Source organism: Nelumbo nucifera, chromosome 7 (assembly GCF_055504915.1).
Source record: "Nelumbo nucifera cultivar China Antique chromosome 7, China Antique-T2T, whole genome shotgun sequence".
Classification (NCBI taxonomy): domain Eukaryota; kingdom Viridiplantae; phylum Streptophyta; class Magnoliopsida; order Proteales; family Nelumbonaceae; genus Nelumbo; species Nelumbo nucifera.
The window spans coordinates 58,364,702-58,379,888 of NC_142655.1; the positions used below are offsets into that span (position 1 = coordinate 58,364,702).

Consider the following 15,187-nt stretch of genomic DNA (forward strand, 5'->3'; position numbering starts at 1 on the left):
AATACATGAAAAAAATATTGTATGGACCCAAGCCCCACATTGCCTAAGAATCATAGTGAGACTTGCCTTCTTCTATATAAGGCTTTGCCTAGGAGGACAATTCTCATATGTGAGTGTAATACTATGAGTTGACGCATGAACATGTATAATATAAATTAAAAAATTTATATAAAATCAAATATATTTGTATATATAACGTATAACATATAAAATATAAAAATATAATATTATATATATAATTTATTACATAAAATACATCATATAATATTTTATAATGGAAATATGATATATTATTAAATATATTACATAAATTGTGGGTAAGGCCGTGCCGGGCTGGGCTTTCAGTGTTGGGCCCAAGCTCAGGCTGGAATTTTGCGGGCCTGGGTTGGGCTGAGCTTGCACACAAAACCTGGGTCCAGGCCCAGAAATTTGCAGGTTGGGCTGGGTGGGTTTCTGCAATGTTTACAAATTTTTGGGCCCAGGCCCATAGCATTGATATGCTGTATTTACTTACTAAGCAATACAGCATAGCACTGATAGCTTTTTCTAGGGAATATGACATGGTGGTACCCATGGAAATGGAAATGTCACGGAAATATGTCGACATTTTAAACTGTCTGTTATAAGGTGTTCATGTGTATCAGTGGAAAGAAGAATAGAGAGGAGAAAAGAGAATGAAAATGAGAGAAAATGGAGTTGTTGTCCCCCTCTCTCAGCATAACATTATAGACATTTTGAAAAAAATACAGAAAGCCCTCAAGGGACTTATAAATAGGAAACCAAATTACAAAACACCCTTGACAACTTTCAAGTTACTTTTCAGTACACTCCTCAAGCATCATACTAAGTTGGCTATGAATAACTTCATGTTAGTTTAAGGGTGGGCGTCTGAACTGGAGAGGCTAAGTGACGAAGATTTTCAGGCGGTGAATAGGTGGAAGTCTGAACTGAACATCGAATCGAAGAAAATTTTACTCAAGAGTGGAAGGGCCAGAGGTAAGAATCTGCTAAAAGTTAGGGAAGACAGGAAGGCGAAGATACTTTTGTTTGAGGAAGCAATGCTATGGTTGAAGGGCTTTATTGATGGTGTACTACAACCGTTTAGGACAGTAGGTTGGAAAAATGTATTAGAGCTGGAAAAGAAGAAATACGAAGTGGAGCTGAGGCGCAACGGGAAAGGCTGGTTCATTACCATAACAGAGTACTTCGGCATTAGGAAACAAATGGTCTGTTTACCGGAAGGGAAGCAGACTCAAGGTCGGATGGTTTTTGCAGATGAGTTGGAGCAGTTTCTTGTCTCTGTTGACAGACACTTGGAGCAGGAGCAAGAACAAAGTACCGAAGATAGCCCTCTTAAATGCTCGAGCCAGCCATTAAAGCAGGGCTCCTTTAGCTGTGGATAGGCAATATCGAGCTCTAATAGAGGGATGAAATTGTGGTTTGAGGGTGAGCAAGGCGATTGGGAGCGGAGAATGGTGATAACAGTTAACAAGGATGTACAGGATTGGAGGAAGGTACTAAAATCAGTGGTGCACAACTTGAATCTGGAAACTAAGGTTGCTCTGAAACCATTCTCAGACAGGAAGGCGGTGTTAAGAATTGATGACAAGGTAAACAAGGGCTTTACAACATTTGAATGTGGAGAAGGTATGGTCCAAGTCCAGTTTTGGAAGCCATTGTGTAATGAGATGGAACATACTTGCGGAAGCTTCCTGCTAAAACTGGTAGGACTTCCCTTTCATCTCTGGAATGAATCAAATCTGGGAAATATAGTGAAGCTGTTGGGCGAGGAAATGGAGGAAGTCCGGTTGCAAGAGCTTCGAGCTGCGGAGGTTAGGATTGTTGGGGTGAAACCAGAATCGCTCTCAAGAACAACCGAGGTTCTTGCTGATGGAGCTTGGTTTAGAGTTTGGCTGGTCTCAGAGGTAGAGGCGGAGCTTTGGGGATGAAGAACCAAGGTAGTGTTAAACAGTGTATGCCTTTAGCTCCAATCAGATTGATGTACAGATACATTTATTGTAAATGAATAAAAGTATATTATTGTTTCATGTTGATATTGGTATATTTCTGTGAAATTACCCTTTAAATTGGATACTTATGAGACTTGTGTTAGTTTATAATGTTTTCAGCTGTTGGATAGACTTGGGGAGTTTATCTTGCCAAAGCTAACACTGATGTGCGGCCAAAGAAGTTGGGGCAACTTGTCTCAGCTGCTAGGGTTAGACCCAAAGCACATGCAGTGTGTTTGGTTGAAACACTGAACCCAAACCATTTTTCAGTTATACTTATGCCTTGGACCTTGGAGATTGTTGTGCAAAATTTGAAAGTTACACATAACCCCTAGACTTAATTATGGTACTGCACTAGGTGTTGGATTGATCTGTCTTTGGTATGTCAATCAGTGAGATCCATTGGGGGTCAAAACCTGGGTATGTTGGGGCAGTCTGAGAATTCACTTGAGTGGGTGATCATAGTGATAGGATCGGCCCCTTTGTCGGACAAAGTAAATGATAGGGCTTACACTCTCTTTGATGGAAACCTAAACTGCTGGCAGTGGATTTCAACTGTATTTGAGATTTGGTTTTGCAAAATATATTTATATGATATATATATATATTATGTTTTATGAAAAATGTTTGCAAAAGATTTTAATTCCTAGGATCCATCCAAGCAGAGAGTTTGACACTGTACCTTGCTGCCAGGGGAGAGGTCCTTCCCTATCAGGCAGTGTTTGATCGTTATGGGCCGAGAGGTTATGTGTAAGAGACCATTAAGGGAAAATTACCTAATGGACTTTATCTTAAGTTCATTATCCTTGGGTCTTTATAGGATAGCTGAATTCAATGATCATTTAAGTGTAAATGTTGGGCCCATATTTAGTAGTGAATTTGGCCAAGCCTTTTCACAGAGGCTAGGCCGAACCCATGTGGACTTATGTGAGGTCATTGTGGGGTCCCATGCCATACAAATCAGGCCTAAGTTGACCATGCAACACCCTTGGTTCGTGAGACTTATAGCTGATGGGCCTAAGGCCTATAATTATTATGATTAATTAAGCTGTAACATGACAATTTAAGTTGTCATGTAACATGTTGCGAATCTAGGTTTTGATCTAGGTATGGACTATGGAGCACCTAATCTTGTAAGAAGATAATGCATATCTCTAATTAGAGTTAGATCTGATTTAGATCTGGATTATCTCCTAATTAGATTAGGAGATATCTCCATAAGAGATTATAAAATAGGAGGGGGTGGACCAGTTCAAGAGAGCTTCATATTTTTGCAGTTTCTGGTTTTCTCTGCACCCTTTTGTCTCCCAGTTTTTTCCCAAATCGACATCAGCTATTTGGGGCTGATTTAGATCAGTTTTTCTCTGATTTTTTCAAGAAAAATTCAGGGTATATCATGCTCATCATCCTCAGTTCGATCTAAGAAGTTGGATCTCAGTTTTGCAGAAAACTGTTACTGAACCGGCTTCAGGCATACACTGCACCATCTTCACTGGAGGCTGGTTTTAGGACTGATTTGGGCATGAATTTCCACCTTGGGATCTGTGTTTGTGGTATCCGTATCAGGTATACATCTCCCTCTTTGATTGGTTTCAAATCTGGTCCAGTTCAGCGCAAGACCGATCCTAAAAATTGCAGTTTTTCAAAACACAGGGAATTCGATTCCCAAAAGGACTAAGAAATGTTTGAAATTTCGCCCAACCATCTAGCATGGTTCGGCCATCCATATGATGGATCCTAACCCTTCCAACAGGTGGAACTGTAGAAGATGATGCTGACGTGGAGGGATGGAGTACGTGGGGCACGCAAGTGGTGGAGAGAAAGATTGAAGATCAGTGCTGGCCTAAAGGGGAAGCTGGAAAGTTAGTGGGAGAAACCCAAAAGACGCACAACCTATTAAAAGAAAAAAATTTGAAATTTTTTTAATCAAGTGCAATTTTAGGGGCCTGGGCTTCATTTGCTGATGTAGTTAAGAAGGGGGGTGGACCGGACAAAGGGTTGGTGTAGGCTGGTCTCTCTTAACCAGTAGGAGGACTGACCGATTCAAACAAAGGGTTGAAACCCAGTCCACGTGACTGTTTAAGTGAGCACGAGGATCGGGGGAAGTTATTGGGGACTATAGACGACAGAAATCGTCTATCTTCTTCGAAGAAGGCTTTTAGGGGTGCTCAAGGGCCTACCAAGCGGACAGAGCAGAACACAAGTTCCTTATAGTGGGTTTCTCGCCCGGATTTTGATATACCCAGGGAGGGACGATCATCACAGGACCGGCCAAATCCCAAGTACGCTAGATATTGCAATGAGGAGGAGGGAATCGATGAGGGTTGGGTAGACTGTGACCTAGAAGAAGTAAAAGTGGAAGAAGATTCTGACGGCCAGTCTAGCATAGGTAGTGTCGTGTTTGAGAAGCTTTCAGAGGAAGAGATCGCTACAACTCTTAATCTTGATATGTTGTTTACAAAAGATCCAGAAGCAGAACCTCTTCGCTATGCCAAGAAAGAGCCAATCAACAGAGTGGAACACATTTCTAAATCTGGGGGTGAAAGCTTTGACTCACACTCAGAAGCTCCAGTTCCAAATGACTTTTCCGAACAAGAACTTTGTAAGGAAGTATTTGAGACTTCCTAGAAGCAAGATGGGGATACAAAAGTGAGGGACAAACAGGCGGGTGAGGGAAGAGATCTCTGTTTAACAAAGGGGATGGAAAGGCAAACCTATCAGAACCGAGTCAAGGAGCTAGATACATCCCACACTCCATTTCAGGGTCTGACAAGCTCTGCTTCCAATTCCAGCACTCCCATCCTACCCCAACACAACCAAGGTAACTGTGTCCTTTCAGTTTGTGATACTAATGTTTGCTCTGTGTCCTGTGTGCTAGATATAGATCCCAATCTAGAGGTTGTAGCTTGTGAAGGAGGGGAAGGGGTAAGAGCTAGTAGTAGAGACAGGGAGGGTCAGGAGAGAGGTAGGAAGTGAAGAAGAAGCAAAAAGAAGTAAAAGAATTCTGGAAATCCTTGAGTTCTTGTTAAATGAAGTAGTGGAGAATAATCTATAGAAGGAAGGGGCAGAGGGAGTTAGTATAGAAGGAGGTAGAGGTGGGGAAACAAAACAGGAAGAGAGAAATAGAAAGCTAGATGAAAGAGAGCTAACTAGTGAGGATTCTGTGGCAGCATTTGTACAGAAGTTGGGGTGTAAATTGAAAGATCCAAATGACCTCAAAGTGTTTTTACAGAAAAGGTGGGGAAACAAAACATGGAGAGAAATAGAAAGCTAGATGAAAGAGAGCTGACTAGTGAGGATTCTGTGGCAGCATTTGTACAAAAGTTGGGGTGTAAATTGAAAGATCCAAATGACCTCAAAGTGTTTTTACAAAGAAAGAGAGAAGAAATTAAGGTTAATAGGAAAAAAATGAGTGAGGTTGAAAGATTGATGAAGGATGTGGAAGGAGATAAAAGTTTTGGTGTTAGAGGGGAAAGAAGGAATGGGAATAAGTGAGGGTAAAAGGTGTAAGGGGTGGAGGACATAGATAAATGAGGATCATAAGCTGGAATATTAGAGGGTTGGAAAGTGCTAGGAAGAGATCAATAATAAAAGAGGTCATCAAGAAAATAAGTCCAGATGTAGTACTATTGCAGGAGACCAAAAGAGCAGATTTTGACATTAAGTGGGCAAGGAGTGTATGGAAAGGTAGGGGGATTAGTTGGGCGGCTCTGCCTTCCTGGGGATCTGCAGGGGGTGTTGTGACAATGTGGAAGAATGAAGTACTTGTAAGTAGGGAGGAGTTAATAGGCCAATTTTTAGTCTCCTTGAAGTTTAGACAAGTGGAGGATGGATTCGAATGGGTGTTAACCAATGTCTATGGACTGAATGATCATAGAGAGAGGAGGAAGTTATGGGAAGAACTGGCTGATATAAGGGGATTGTGGGAAGGGCCTTGGTGTTTAGGAGGTGATTTCAATGTAATAAGATTATTGGAAGAAACATATAGTCCTCGGTAGAGGTCGACCACGAGTATGAGGAAATTTAATCAATTTGCGGATGCCTGCGAACTTAAAGAGATCCCATTGTCACATAGTTGTTTTACTTGGTCCAATCTCGAAGTGAATTTGATTTGCTCCAAGTTGGACAAATTCTTATTTTCAAATGACTGGAAAAACATTGGCAGAATTTGAACTCTAGAGCACTTCCAAGGGTGACATCCGACCATTGGCCTATTGTAATTTGTAAGGAGGAGGTGAGAAATGTAGGTCCTGTTGCTTTTAGATTTGAAAACATGTGGTTAGGAACCTAGGATTTATTAAGAAAGTCAAAAGAATGGTGGTTAGAGAGCAATCCAACAGTGGAATGTGTGGAGACTGTGACTTGATATATCTTATTAGTATAGTCCCTGTTGTATATTACTTATGTATCTTATTTTTTCTCTTTCAGCCCTATATGGGTATTCTTGTAATTGTACATATCTTTTAATGTATAACAGACTCTTTGAGGTGGGGTCAGTTTCATTCTTGACACCTCTAAAATTATTCTTGTTTTTTTCTCTATTCATCCGAGAGTGTTGACATGGTATCAGAGTAGGTTGTTCTTTGATCTATCCTCTCTCTCTTTTGAACCTCACTAGAACCAGTAATCTTTTTGTATCAGGGCTGTTTTGGTCAACCCTTTTTTGTTAAGTCTTCTCTGCGCAACCAGTAGGAGAGATTTTATTAGATCTCTCTTGGGAGACTTTGGTTCAAGGCCAAACTTAAGATTTGGTGTTGCCTAGACCTAATCTATTCTCCATACAAACAACATTTCCTTTTTTGGACTGCAACAACTTTGAACTTCAAGCCTTCTTGGGGCAGCAATACTCTCCAAATTGAAGGGTTTTCTCAAGTTTTTTTTAACCTTACACTCAAATTTTGGTTTGGAATTTTCTAAGTGAAGGGAAGGGAGATCCATCATATGGATGGCCGAACCATGTAGGGTGGCTGGGCGAAATTTCAAAATTTTTTTTTCTCCCTTCCGGGTATCCTATTCCTTGATTTAGAAAAACAACATTTTTCAAGGTTCATTCTTGAAACAAACCGGACCAGAGCTGTAACCAAGATTAAGGGAGGGATATACCTGATACGGAATCCACGAAAGTAGCTCCCAACGTAGGTGTTCATGCCCAAAGAGGTCACCAAATCCCACCTCCACTGAAGATGACACAGCTTAGGATGAGGCAGGATTAGCAAAGCAATTCTTCAGCAAGATTTGCAATCCTTCAGCAAGGATCATGCAGAGGATGTGAGCACAACTTCAGATCTGATTCTTCTGGCAAGAATCAGAATCAAGAACAATTCTTGATCAGTCCAAGACAATGGAGATCAAATTGGGTAGGGCGGCAAGAACAAAGAGAAGAACTAGATATGCAAAAGTGTTTAACAGAAGGATTTCTCCCTCTATTTATAACCTCTCTGGATCAGCTTCCTAATCCTATTAGGAAAGGGTTCTTTGATCCAAATCTTTATTTGGATCTGAACTCTTAAGTGGATAAGACATGTCTTGTCCTCTTGCTGATCTTGAAGCAGATCTAAACTCAAATTCGCCCACTATTAATTAATCTAATTAACCCAGTTTGAATTGGGCTTTAGGCCCATTAAGTTATCAGGCTCACTTCCCTTTTAATTTGCTCGTTAGCTTGGCTCTCTTTGTATAGCGTGGGACCCTAACATTGATCTCCACAAAAGCTATATGGTTCAGCCTAGCCTCTATTACAAGGCTTAGCCGAATTCATTGCTGAACACAGTGAACCCCTAAGCCCGTCAATATGGGCTCTTAGTAGGCCCAACATTTACACTAAATGGTCATTGGGTCCAACCACCTTATGAAGGCTCAAGGACTATGGATTTAAGTGAGATTAGCCCATTAGTTTAAAGTTTTAAATGGTCTTACACTTAACCTCTCAACCCATAATGATCAAACACTGCTCGACAAGAGAGGACCTCTCCCTCGGCTGCAAGGTACAGTGTTGCATTCTTTGCTCTCATGGATCCCGGGAATTAAAACTTTTTGCAAACATTTTGTGAAATTATAATATGTATATATATCTCTATATAAATATTTTTTGCAAAACAAATCTCAACAAGATTGAAATCAATTGTTGGCAGTTTAGGTTTCCATCAGAGAGAGTGCATTCCCTGATCATTCACTTTGTCCAACAAAAGGGCTGATTCTGTCACTATGATCACCCACTCAGGTGAATTCTCAGACTACCCCAACATACCCAGGTTTTGACCCCCACTAAGGATCTCACTGATTGGCATATCAAAGACAGTCCAATCCAACACCTAGTGTAGTAGCATAATCGAGTCTAGGGGTTAGGTGTAACTTTCCAGTTTTTCCCATTTGTCTCCAAGGTCCAGGGCATAACTGGAAAAGGGTCCGGTTCAGGGTTTCAAGCAAACCCACACTACATGTGTTTCAGGTTTTACCCTAGCAGCTGAGACAAGCCACCCCAATTGACTTGGTAGCACATTAGTGTTAACCTTGGTAGGATAAACCTCCCCAAGTCTATCCAACGACTGTGAAGATTTTAAACTAACACGAGTCTCATAAGTGTCAAGTTTAAGGGTATTACACAGAAACACACCATAGATAACATGAATCAATTATGTACTTTATTCATTTACAATAAATGTCAAATTGTACATCAATCTGATTGGAGCTAAGGGCATACACTGTCTAATACAAAGGGCTGTTTTGATCAGCACCAGATACTTTTATGTTCCTGGAAAAGATGCCTGATATATTGGTAAACCACAGTTTTCTCTCAATCGGCTGAATCGATCAACCTATAACTCTAGATCTGGTGTTGTCCTAGGGTTTTCTTGCTTCCTATTTATTTGTTTCAGATTTCAGAATTGATATTTGAGAGATTTTAGATTCGACAATCCTAAACTTGCCTTTTTTGGACTATTAACTCGAGTCCTTGATTGCTGAAGCTATTTATGATATTTTATTGGGGTCCCTTGACCTTCTCTAGCATTGGAATACTTGTCTTTCCTAATGGACTAGAGGGAACTGTTGCTGAATTTGGTTTTCTCTGATATCCTTGTGTTTGGACTATTATTTTCTTGCTGAAATGGCCTATGGGATTGGCACTGCTGCTGTAGCACATGGAAGTAAGAAATCTACTACTAGTGGTGATTCTTTTGTTAAAGGTGATTCTCTAGCATCTATGGTTGAGGAAAACTTTCGACAACTGGTAACATCTGCTATTTTTTCTGCCTTTTCTACTATTGGTTTACCTGGTGATTTCTCTAGTTATTGTTCTTCTCCTTTTCATGTTTGGATCATTGACTTTGGAGCTACCAACCATATGACAGGAGCTTACCCTAACCAATCAAGTAACCTTACTGAAACCCATCACAAACATATTGTTATTGCCAATGGTGAAAAGTTAAGCACCATTGGTAGTAGTGATCTGTCTCTTAAGCTTTCACCCACTGCATCTTTCTCTCTTACCAAGACCTTTCTTGTTCCTAATCTCACTATAAATCTGATTTCTGTTGACCAATTAGTTGATGAAGATAACATTCTCATCTTTTCTCATGATGGATGTTTGATTTAGGATCAGAACGCTGGGAAAGTGAAAGGGAAGGGGCGCAGGTTGGCCCGTCTGTTTGCATTGGAGTTAGAGAAGTCTCAAACAACATCATCAGCTTATTTCAGTTCTTCCACTTCTAGTTCCTTTCTGAGTCAAAGAAATAATGTTTGGGACTTATGGAATAAGCGTTTAGGTCATACACATGTTGAGAAATTAAAATTTTTGTTAAGTTCAGATCTTATTAAGAATAAAGTTCCTTCCTTGCAGACCTTTGATACATCTTGTGTTTCCTGTTGTTTAAGTAAGGATTGTGCTTTACCTTTTCCTCACATGTCTGAGCATGCTACCTCTCCTCTTGAGCTTATACATAGTGATGTCTAGACTGCATTTGTCACTTATTGACTTGGATACACATATTTTGTGTTGTTCATTGATGATTGTACCAGGTACATGTGGATATACTTTCTCCGCCACAAGTCAGAGGTGTTCCCAACATTTAAGCTGTTTCATGCTATGGTACGGGTTCAGTTTCAATCACAAGTGCGTATTTTCTATTTGGATTCAAGGTAGAATATGCTGATGGAGACTTTTTATCTTATTTGAAGAATCATGGAATGCAAGTGCAACGAAGTTGTCCAGATACTCCTCAGAAGAATGGTGTGGCCGAGCACAAGAATGGACATATTCTTATTGTTGTGAGGACATTATTGCACGAGTCCCATACACCACCTTCTTTTTGGGTAGAGGCAGCCAGTACAACTGTGTTTTTGATCAACTAGATTCCTTCTTCTGTTCTTGGTAATATGTCTCCCTTTTAGAAGTTGTTTGGTCGTTCTCCAGACTTATCTATGCTTCATGCATGGTTTAAAGTATTGATACGATACGCCTCATATCAGGCGTATTGTATCGTATCTTTTGAAAAAGATACGATCCGAAATGCCTGTTTCCAGGGGTTTCAGAACCCCAATTTTTTTTAAAAATAAAAAACATGTTTTTAGCTTCCCAAAAAACCAAAATTTGAAAAAAAACTAAAAAAAAGCATTTCGACCGTTTCTAAGTACTGATACGATACGGCTGATATACGTATCGTATCGATACTTTGAACCTTGGCTTCATGTTTTTGGATGTGTGTGCTTTGTTCAGCTTCCCTCTTGTGAACGTCCTAAATTGTCTGCACAGTCTATCATGTGTGCCTTTGTGGGTTATAGTCCTGACCACAAAGGATTATTTTGTTATGATCCCTCTATTCGTCGCATTTGTATATCACGTAATGTTGTTTTTCTTGAGCACATTTCTTTTTTTGCTAGAATTGCTAGATTGTCTGTACCGTCTGTTTCTGTTTTTCCAAACTTTGATTCACAGGATGCTCCACCTCCTTTTGCTAAGAATGATCTTTTCGTCTTCTCTTGCAAGCGATTACGTGCTCCAGTCCCTGCGCCTACGACTCTCCTTCCTCTTTGTTCAAATCATCCTCTTACCACTGCTTCTGTAAGTGATACCTCTATTTCAATATGCCAGTTCGATGTGAAGAATGCCTTTCTTCATGGTCAGTTGAAGGAGACGGTCTACATGAAGCCTCCTCCTGGATATTGTAGTGATTCTTCTTTAGTATGTCACCTCAAAAAATCTCTATATGGTCTAAAACAAGTTCCCCAGGCATGGTTTCAACACTTTCGAGATGTTGTAGTTGTTGCTGGATATAGCTAGAGTTCTGATCACTCTCTCTTTGTTAGGAGACGACCTCAGGGCATTACCATTCTCTTGCTTTATGTTGATGACATGTTGTTGACTGGGAATGATGTTGAGGGTATTCATGAATTGAAATTGTTACTTCATAATTCCTTTCACATAAAGGATTTGGGCCCTCTCACCTATTTCTTGGGACTTCATCGTGGTGATTGAGGGTATTTTGTTTGTTAGTAGAAATATGCCTCTGACCTTGTTAAACTTGCTGGTCTTAATGATGAGAAGCATGTTGATACACTTATGGAGCTAAATCTTAAGCAATCTAAATCTGAAGGTCCATTACTTTCTAATGCTGCCTTGTATCGCCAGCTTGTGGGGTCCTTCATTTATCTCACTATGACTTGGCCTGATATTTCTCATGCTGTTCAGGTTGTTAGTCAATTTGTTTCTTCTCCTCGTTCGCCTTATTTGACTGTTGTTCATCGCATCATTCGATTATGTTAGAAGCACATATTTCTCATCGCTTTCAAATAGTGCAGAATTTGATGAGCAGCCTGCAGATGAACTTCTTTAGGATTATGCATAAACTGACTTATTACACTTACAGCATATGCAATATCCGGCCGTGTATGTGCAAGATAAATGAGTTTTCCAACTAGTCTTTGGAACATCTCCTTATCTACACTTGCATTCTCACTGGCTTCTCCAAGTTTATGATTGGGATCTATAGGCGTGGAAGCTGGTTTACATGCCATATTTCCTGTTTCTCTCAAAAGATCAACAACATACTTTTGTTGAGAGATAAAGATGCCTTGTCTAGAATGTGCAACTTCAATTCCGAGAAAATACTTTAGTCTCCCCAAGTCTTTTATCTCAAATTCTTTGGCAAGATAGTTTTTCAATGCTTCCTTTTCCTTTTTATCATTCCCAGTAACGATTATATCGTCCACATAGACTAATAGAGCAGTAACTCCCCCTGAGGCTGTGTGTTTGAGAAACAATGTGTGGTCACCTTGACTTTGCTTGTAACCTGTACTAAGCATCACCTTTGTAAACCTTCCAAAGCATGCTCTCGGCGGCTGTTTGAGACCGTATAGTGCTTTCTTCAACCTACAAACTTTGTTCCCCTTAATGCCTTCTCCAAAACCTGGTGGAATTTCCATGTATATCTCCTCTTCTAGATCACCATGGAGAAACGCATTCTTTACATCAAACTGTTGCAAATCCCAATTGTAGTTAGTAGCCAAAGACAACAACACCCTTATTGTATTCATTTTAGCTACTGGGGCAAAAGTCTCCTGATAATCTACCCCATAAGTCTATGTATATCCCTTGGCTACCAGTCGTGCTTTGTATATTTCTAATGACCCATCAGATTTGTACTTAATTGCGAACACCCATTTACATCCTATAGCCTTTTTGTTTCTCGGTAGATCCACAACTTCCCACGTGTTGTTCTTTTCTAGTGCCTCCATTTCCACTCTCATGGCTTTTCTCCACTCCTTATTAGAAAGTGCCTCAGCTAGAGTATTAGGAATTGGAATGGTGTTAAGGCTGGCTAGAAAACTTTTATGGGGTTCAGAGAATCTTTGGAACGACACAGATTTGGCTAAAGGGTACAATGGGCATTTGGTACATTCTCTGGTTCCTTTTCTCAGGGCAATAGGTAGGTCATACTCATACTCAGACTGTGAAGGTACAGGTTCAGGTTCTGAACATCCCTCAGTTCTAGGATTAGGAGTTGAATCTTGGACTTGCACAAGTTGAGGATCTGGATTTCTTCTCCTAGAGTAAACCTGCATATATCTCACATCATCATGCACATCATTGGTGGGGTTAATAGTGTTTGGATTTGGTTCAATGGTCGGGTTGTTTGACTCTTGTTGAGGCTCAGAAATGTGGGGCTCAGAGGAATGTGACTCAGAAGGATGTGATTCTTGATGGTTGGCTGACTGTGAGGAGGGTAATACATCTAGGGAGAGTAGATCTGAGGCCTTATCTTCCATTAATGAGGGCTCCCTCTGAAGATATGGTTGAGTGAAAAAGGATTGTCTCTCCTCAAACGTGACATCGATGGAGGTGTAGAATTTTCTGGTGGCTGGATGATAACATTTATAACCTTTCTGAGTTGGGGAATATCCCAAGAAGACACCTGATTGCTCGTGGATCTAATTTTCCCTTATTATGGACATGAACAAAGGCAGTGCAACCAAAAATTCTTGGTGAGATTATTTGAGGTTCGAATATCAGGGTAGAATTGAGGGAGGACTTGTATTGGGCTTCGGTTGTCAAGAACTTTAGATGGTAGTCTATTTATGGTGTATGCAGCGGTAAGGACAACTTCCCCCCAATATTGTTTTGGGACCCGGTTTTGAAAGAGAAAGGCTCGGGTGGTTTGCAATAGATGGCCATTTTTCCTCTCAGCTACCCCATTCTGTTGGGGAGTGTTAACACAGGAGGATTCATGCACAATGCCTTTTTTCTGGAAAAATGGGGACAAATTCTGATTAAAATAATCTATAGCATTATCAGATCGAAACCTTTTAATTTTCACACCAAACTGAGTTTGGCCCATGTTATGAAAGTTGGGAAGAATGGTGCCCACATCAGATTTAGACTTAAGAAGAAAAATCCATGTGACCCTAGTGCAATCGTCAATAAAGGTGACGAACCATCTAGAACCAGTAATGTTGGAATTCGAGAAGGGTCCCATAATATCCGAATGAATCAAATAAAAAGGGATTGAAGATCTTTTATTGCTGATTGGGAAAAAACCCTTTTGTGTTTAGCAAATTCACTAACTTCACAATGAAAGGTCTCAACATCAATCCCTTTAAACAAGGAAGAAAACATTGTTTTTAAAACAGAAAATGAAGGATGACCGAAACGAAAGTGATGACGCCAAATTAAATCTTTATTGGAGGTAGATAAGAATGACTCGTGTGTGACATGCATAACAGTGTGAGATGGTTTGCTGGTTGCTTCAAGGTAGTAGAGTCCATCCCTTTCTTTAGCAAGTCCAATCTTCTTCCCCGAAACCTGGTCTTGAAATACACAGTAAGAAGGAAAGAACACAACATTGCAGTTCACATCCTGGGTGAGTTTATGTATAGAGATAAGGCTAGTGGATAACTTAGGAACATGAAGCACATTTTTAAGTAATAGGGATGGAGTAATCTGAATATTCCCAGTTCCTGCCACTGTGGTGAAAGAACCATCAGCAATAGAAATTTTCGTACTATTAGGACAGGGTGTATAGGTGAGAAAATGTAATGAAGAGGGTGTCATGTGGTCAGTAGTTCCATAATCAAGAATCCATGGAAAAACACTAGCCGAGACATGTAATCCTAGAGATAAAGACTCACCCGAGAGAGCAAGAGAGGTAGAACCACTTCCTGGTTTCAAGGATCCCAGGAAACCCCTTAGTCTTTCAATTTCTTCATCATTAAATGGCCCCTGTCTTGAGTGTTCTTGCTGCGGGATTGTGGAGACATTATGGGCCTGTTGAATTGCTTTTGAAACTCCTCGATTGCTCCATTCCTTGCTGGATGTGGAGGTTTCCCATGAAGTTTCCAGCAGCGATCTTTTGTGTCTGGGCTTCTTGCAATAGGTGCACCAGAGGTTATCGTTAGAGTCACGGGTGGTTGTGTCACGAGTCAAGTTGTGATTGTTCTCACCCTTTGAACCACGGTAATTTCCTTCCCTTGCCACCATAGCAGAACCTTCGGGATCTTTAGGCTCAAGCATGATTCCACGACGGCTTTCCTCAGCTCTGACAAGGGCTATAACTTCATTCAATGGAGGCACTTCTTCTTTGTCGAGAATTTGTATTCGGACTTGATCAAATTCAGCATTTAGTCTGACCAAAAAACCATACACCCTATCTCTTTCAGTAAAATTCTTCAAGATCACAGCGTCATCG

General features: G+C 40.4%; 1 protein-coding gene across 7 annotated transcripts in view; it reads left to right on the forward strand.

Moving 5' to 3' along the window:
- Positions 1-15,187, forward strand: part of LOC104599755 (S-adenosyl-L-methionine-dependent methyltransferases superfamily protein) — a 104,567-nt gene that overhangs the window by 36,798 nt on the left and 52,582 nt on the right. The gene's annotated exons all lie outside the window — the stretch shown is intronic.